Source organism: Suncus etruscus, chromosome 1 (assembly GCF_024139225.1).
Source record: "Suncus etruscus isolate mSunEtr1 chromosome 1, mSunEtr1.pri.cur, whole genome shotgun sequence".
NCBI classification, from domain to species: Eukaryota; Metazoa; Chordata; class Mammalia; order Eulipotyphla; family Soricidae; genus Suncus; species Suncus etruscus.
The window spans coordinates 177,726,340-177,733,348 of record NC_064848.1 but is presented as its reverse complement, the minus strand read 5'-3'; positions in this window follow the sequence as shown (position 1 = coordinate 177,733,348).

Here is a 7,009-nt window from a genome sequence, read left to right as displayed (position 1 = left end):
AAGAAATGAATACTAGAGAGCAGCCAGGATTTCCTGAAAGAGTGCCAATTCTAATTGCTTTTTTGTGAGCCCATAAGTAATTGTTTTATTAGCAATATTTATATTTTAGAGTAACATTGTGTATAGAAACATAAATTTTGCCTCTCATTTTTGCAAACCTTGTTATAAATTTTTCTATCTCAAAATATTTTTCGTATGTCTTCTTATACACAACAAGGTTATTATCTAGATAGATTTCTGTTTCTGTTCCTCTATACCTATGTAAACACAAATGAGATTTTGCTTACTTTCATGTTTCGCTATATATCTTCATAGCTATTTACTTAAATAACAAGCTTTTTGTTATTTAGAAAGAGGTGTGAGTGCATTTGTCATCTTGCTATTGAGAAAAACAGGTATGAATGTATGGATTTACATATCTCTTTATATACACATGCACATAAATATTGAAATTAAGCTAGGTTAAAAATAACTATAATAAAAGATATTCAAGAATTGAGGTGTGGCAAGTAGATTGGGGGTTTAGGGGTGGACTGGGATTTGGGAGCAATTTTAAATAAGGTAGTCAAGAGACTATTTAGCAAAGTGGCACTTGAATGAGCACATATGTATGTTATCCAGGAGTGCCTCCTAAATTTCAGAGCAACTGGGAATCGTTTGGTTTAAATTACATGCTTTTTCCATTGCCTGATTTTCATTGAGAGGTTGGAAGTCCCAGGAAACTCAGTATTGTTAGGTCAGTTCTTGAATGGGCAGAAGTTTGACTGAGAAAAGCCAGATCCTAAGTTAATCAGAAAGAGACTGTAAAGAGCCAGGCTTTAGTTTAAAAAGTGAAGAAACAGACTGGAAAGATCAAGACCAGATCCTGATGACAGGTTGGCGTCAGCTAGGAGGCGTGAAGAAATTGGACAATTTATGGTCAGCCAGTGGAGTTGCATCATAATTTCTTGTCTGCACAAGAGCTCCAGGGAAAGAACAAATAAGCTTTCCGGTTCTATTTTCAGTTTATGTTTCTGTCATTTTCATAGATTTCAGACTCCTCAGTGATATCCCTTAGTGGCATTTGTTTCCAAATAAAACCAGAGAATAATACTAGAATTTCGGAGCGGGAGAGAGTAGGAAAAGAAGGACTCAGCAATCCATATTGGTGAGGAGAAGTGTTTTGATGGTAAGCCAGCTAACTGCAAAGAGAAGAAATGCAAAAATAGGAAGGGCTCTGGAAAGTGCATGTGGTATGGTCACATCCTGTCAAAATGGAGAAGATACAGGGGAAGATGGAATTATTTACTGTTTGTAAAAGGGTTTTAACCCCAAGAATCAAATTCATGGTACTATCATCACCATGTAAACACATTAAAATCACATACAGAATAAATGGTGTAACATCCCACAGTGATAAAACCCAGAAGTTATCAACAGCCTAGACAAATTCTAATTGTATTGATGCTTATAGTCATGTTAGAATATTTCTCTTAGTCTCAGTCTTGTTTCTTTCTAGTTTTGAGCACAGAGATCTTTGGAATGTCTCCTGATTTTATTTAAGGAGGACTGCATTACATAAAATCCTTGGTGACTTCTGAATTCTTTTAGGAAAGAACTACAATAAATGATTTATAATATACCACAAAGTTCTTTCTGCCTCCTACCTGCCTCTTCAAATTTGTCTTCTGCTTCTTTCCATAGATACCTTCCTGAGCAGCTTTATGCAATTTCCACAATAAATCACACTATTCCCCCATCAAAGTGTCTGCTTATTATAATTTCACTGACTCTTACCCAAACATCTTAGTGTCTTCCCTTCAGCAATAATTGTCACTTCCTCTTCCTAATTTTTTTTTCTTTCAGGTTGAGTTGGGTCATGAGTCTTTAGTATCCCAGACATAATTCTCCAATAGTCTTTACCATCTTGTAACATAATTGTTGAGCTTATTGTTTTCCTATGCCACAGACTAAGAATTTCTTGAAAGCAAAGTTGAGTTCTTAGCAGGTCAATGAGCATAGACTTTAATGCCCAGCACATATCATAAATCAGTGTTGGTGTGTGGTGGTGGTGGTGGTGGTGGTCATGGTCATGGTGGTGTGTTGGTATGTGTGTCTGTATATTTGTGTGTGTGCGTTGAAGGGCTCAAATATTACAATCCCTATAAGGTATATCTATAATGAAAATTTGGCAGCTGTCCAGCAATCATTAATTTCACACTAGTGACAGAGAAGGGCTCAATAAGTCATAACTATTATTACAAGAAGCAATTTTCCAAACTCAGCCGTTCACTCTGAGCGGTGATGGGGCCCCTGGTGACTTATCCACAACCCTGCAGGGGATAGATAGCTTTAAGTGGAGACGAGATAAGTGGTTTTCCAATTTAATTTAGTTCCACAATTTTTAAGTGCTGCATCCCCACTGTCTTCAAATGAGTCCCAATCAGCATGGAAACTGCTGGATAAATGGAATCAATCAAATAGAGCACAGTAGAACATTTTGCCATTGATCGAAGATGAATGGACTAATTGCCTCATCTGTGCAAGGCCACTATGTGTCCAAATTTGGAAGCAGCTGGAACCAGTGATTATAGGACAAACATCTGGACCCGAGTTCTCTCTAAGCTCTCATCAGATTTTCCCAGGCTGCAGCTTTCATTCCTGTGCCCCATGTCAAGTTGACTCAATCTTTATACCCCAATCATCACATGACCTCTCTATCTTGTATCTACTTTCATGATGTTAACTAGCTAACCCTCAATGAACTAGTCTTTGTTAGGCCATCAAAGGCTTGACTTTAGAGAATCTTGCAGTTCTAACTAGCAGCTGTGGTCTAATGCCATTCCTTCACTTTCCAGAGGAGAAGTGGAAGTTCTATAGGTAACTGGGCAAATGTATCTTGTTATAGAAGTACCAGTCAGGTGCTCTCTGATAATCATAGCAGTGTCCCACAGATATCTCTCAAATTCCTGTTCAGACTCTGACCACCACTCAGACATAGAACAGTGATGCCAACATCCAAATCTTGTTCTTTGGGAAATCCAGAAAATGGTGGCTTTCACCTGCCAGGTACCAAAAAGACTCAGCATCTGAGAGGCCACTGACTCAGTGCAGGTAGTAAGCACTTGTTAAATGCTCAAGCATCTTCCCCTCGTATCAAGAACCTCAGGAAAGGACTCAGAGTTGGGTGCTGCTTCCTAGTCCTCAAAAAACTGGTGATGAATCTGATTTTTACCACTTAGGGAGCCCTTTGCTGGCAGAGTTTTTGACAGTGGAGAGAGCATCCCTAAGGATTCGTACTTAAGTTCTGTGCACTCAGTTCTCTTGGGAGAGATGCCTCATAGATTTCTTTCTTGAGCTTCTCCATTCTGCCCTTCCTATATCTCCAGTTCTGGGGGTGCTTCCCTTATTAGACTTTGGCTTCAGCTGGAGCTGGCTCTGCGGACTTTCCCAGAAAGCTCAAGGGGGCAGTGTGGTAATGCTGAAGCAAGCAGCATCGCCTCGAGGAAAGCCTTGGCCATTTTTACATGAAAGTGTTTACCCTGGAAATTAAATTATATTTGGGATTTTGGGTTTCCCCTCCCCCAACCCCCGCTGTGGGAGGTTTCGGAAAGTTACTGTGGTGACCACTGCAATCAGAGGCTGTCAGCATTTCAGCACTGCTGGGCAGGCTGGCGAACTCCTTCAGCACCAGGCCCTGGGGACCCTGTGCAAGAGGGTAAGGGCTCCTGTGCCCAAGGTCTGTGTGTGGGGAGGCCCTGTGGACCCGAGGAGACAAGTCACTGGTTCTACACCACAAACACACACTTACAAACACACACATACACACACATCCTATTTTCACCCACTTTTGGATCAACAGCTGAGTATGAATTTATAGCTGAAGTGGGAGCATTTGAGAGGTTTGCTTTTGTTTGTGGGCGTTTTCCAAAATATATTGAGAGTAACTCTTAAAATGCTCCTTGTGTATCCATGGACTCATGCATATTCATGGCCTGTTTCTCTTCTTCAAGATTTCTTCTTTGTCAAATGAGACATTCGAGAAATGTCTTAAAGGTTTATTCCCAACTTGGCATTCTAGGTATTCACGACTTGTAGAGAAATTTATATCACGACTCAATCCTTGGAGAATTTCTCTCTTTTTTAAGACTTCTCCAACCTATCTCTGGATCACTTGAAGATGAAGAGTATTTGTTCCCAAGACATCTTCCTCAATTAATTTACCATCCATTGCCAAACTATATGTATGGTACTTTTTCATGTATTGGAAACTATTAGGTTCTTCCTATAAGTATGGAAGGAAATAGATATAGTCCTTTCAGGAAACTTGTCCACTAGTGGGGCATACAGAAAATGAGACAGGAATATGCCTATAATCAAACATAGAGGAACCTTACAAATGGAGGGAATGCTACACAGGAAAAGAAAAGGGTAAACAAGGTAAGGCATAATGTGGAATTCCCTAGACTTGAAGACCAATGAATCAGAAGTACTCAAGGATACTCTGGGTTGAAACACACTCTGTGTAGGAGGAATCAATGTTAGAAACCAAATTACTGATCTGGAACAGCTGATAGGTAATGGTAACAGGGATCCCACTTTTTGTTGTCTTATTGTTGTTATTTAATTTTTTAAGTTATAGTTTAGGCACTATGGATACTATAGTCTTAAGATTTTGTGTTATTGATGGATGTACAAAGTACTGTACCCTACCACCTCTATACTTATGTCACCTCCAACCTCCACTGCTTGTTAATTGGTTTGATAACCAAGACCCAGGGTTTTTCTTTTTTAATATTGATTATTCTTTCTTTGCTTATTTATATTCCACAAATGTGTAATATAATTTATTATTTGTCTTTATTCTTTAGACTTATTTCATTTAATAGAATATATGACACATAAGAGGATATATGATACTTATAGAATATTCATCCCATGTTGTGTATGTAAATATTTTGGGGATTATTATGTTACTGACCCCTACCCTAAACAAACGGGGGAATTGTTTTATATGTAAATATTTTAGGGGATTATTTTGTTACTGACCCCACCCTGATCGGTGATTGTGCCCTACCCTAGGGTGTTACCTGGCATTCTGCCCCCACCCTAGGGTGGTACCTGATTCTGCTTCCACCATTGGGTGGTATCTAATCCCACCATTGGGTGGTACCTGATTCTGGGCGATAAAAACAAGGATCTGTGGAAGGCGAGAGGCTTTTTGCTGGAACTAAGGCTGAGACCTTGGACTTCAGTCTTTTTTTTTGTTGTTGTTGTTTTTGTTTTTGTTTTTTGGGCCACACCCGGCAGTGCTCAGGGGTTACTCCTGGCTGTCTACTCAGAAATAGCTCCTGGCAGGCACGGGGGACCATATGGGACACCGGGAATTTAACCAACCACCTTTGTTCTTGGATCGGCTGCTTGCAAGGCAAACGCCGCTGTGCTATCTCTCCGGGCCCTGGACTTCAGTCTTAACCACCGAATAAAGCCAATATTTCCACAAGCCTGACTGTCTGCAAGCTGTTTACCGGCCGTTTCACCTCAGAACCGTCAGCTGGATGGGATGGCAGACGCGTGCTCCGAGCTGGAGGGGAAAGACCTCATCCTCCATCCCTCCATCTGTCAACCCCATCAAGGGCTGACTTGCAACAATCCCATATTGCAGAAAATTGCATGGTTTCATCTTTCCTTTCTTTCTTTCTTTCTTTTTTTTTTTTTTTTTAGGTGGGTGTGCCTTTTGGACCACACTCAGAGGTGCTCAGGACTTACTCCTGGCTCTAAAGTTAGGGACCATGCCTGATATAGTTGGGGACCATCTGAGATGTCACTGATCAAACCTGGGTTTGCCAAGTAGAAAACAACTTGACTTACTTGTGATACTATCTTTGGGGCCCTGTTTTCATCTTTTCTTAAACTGCGTAGTATTCCATTATGCCTATGTGTATATATAAACATCTTTATCCATTCATCTGTTGTTGGATATACTACCCAACTTTTGGACATTCAGGAAAAAAATTAATTCATTCTAACTTTCAGTGTGTAAAACTAAAATTGCTTAGAGGTAATTTGACTTGTAAAAAAGTGAAAGGATCTTACAGTGAAAGACAGTATTAAGATTGCATGGACGATTCTCTTTATATTTGAAGATTTCAAAAGTATGCTGATTCAGTATCAAGATTCTTTCAGAGGTTTCAATGATTAAAACTATTATTTTTCTCAGTTGTGACATTTGTATTTTTTCCTCATTTTTGTTTCTCTGGCTTTCTCTTGATTAAACTCTACTACAAGGTCACACATTTTGTTTTCTTTCTTCATAACTATAGCTCAAGTAAAAGAGCAGTGCCCATCATATTGTAACTTCTCATAGAGAAGTTATTGAATAAATTGAGACTACAATAGAAATTCCTAATTTTTTCTCACCCTTTTTCTATTTTCTGTAACAATAAGAAACATACTAAAATCTCATATAAAATAAGTTTAGTCCTTTGAAAATAGAACCCACATAGTCTCATCCTCATTGTTTTGAAGCTTACCATTTGATACTGATTGGGATCTCATTAGGCAAGTTAACTTTAATCAAATATAAATCTTTTCCTTTTTTATATTGTCTTTCTACTCATCAATCTTTTATCATTTAAGCCTCATCATAAACCTTTATCTTTCAACTATGAGTGTATTCAGGAATTATTATATGTATAAAAAAGAATTGGCTAGTATATAAGAAATTTAAAAGACAATAAAATTAATAATACACTTGAAAAATAAATTGCCTAAAAGTAAGCTTATAAAATATATGGATACAGGGTAGAGATATTGATTAAATGCTATAAACAACAAAAATTAAAAGAGAAAATAAAAGAAAACCCATATACATGGGGGAGACATACTGTATTCATGAATAGAAAGTGCAACACTGTAAAGGTGCCAATTCTCCCCAAATATATACATATATTTATCTATGTATATATATATATATATATATATAGTATATAAATTCTAGCAAAGTCTGAGTAGATATTACAAAGGTTTA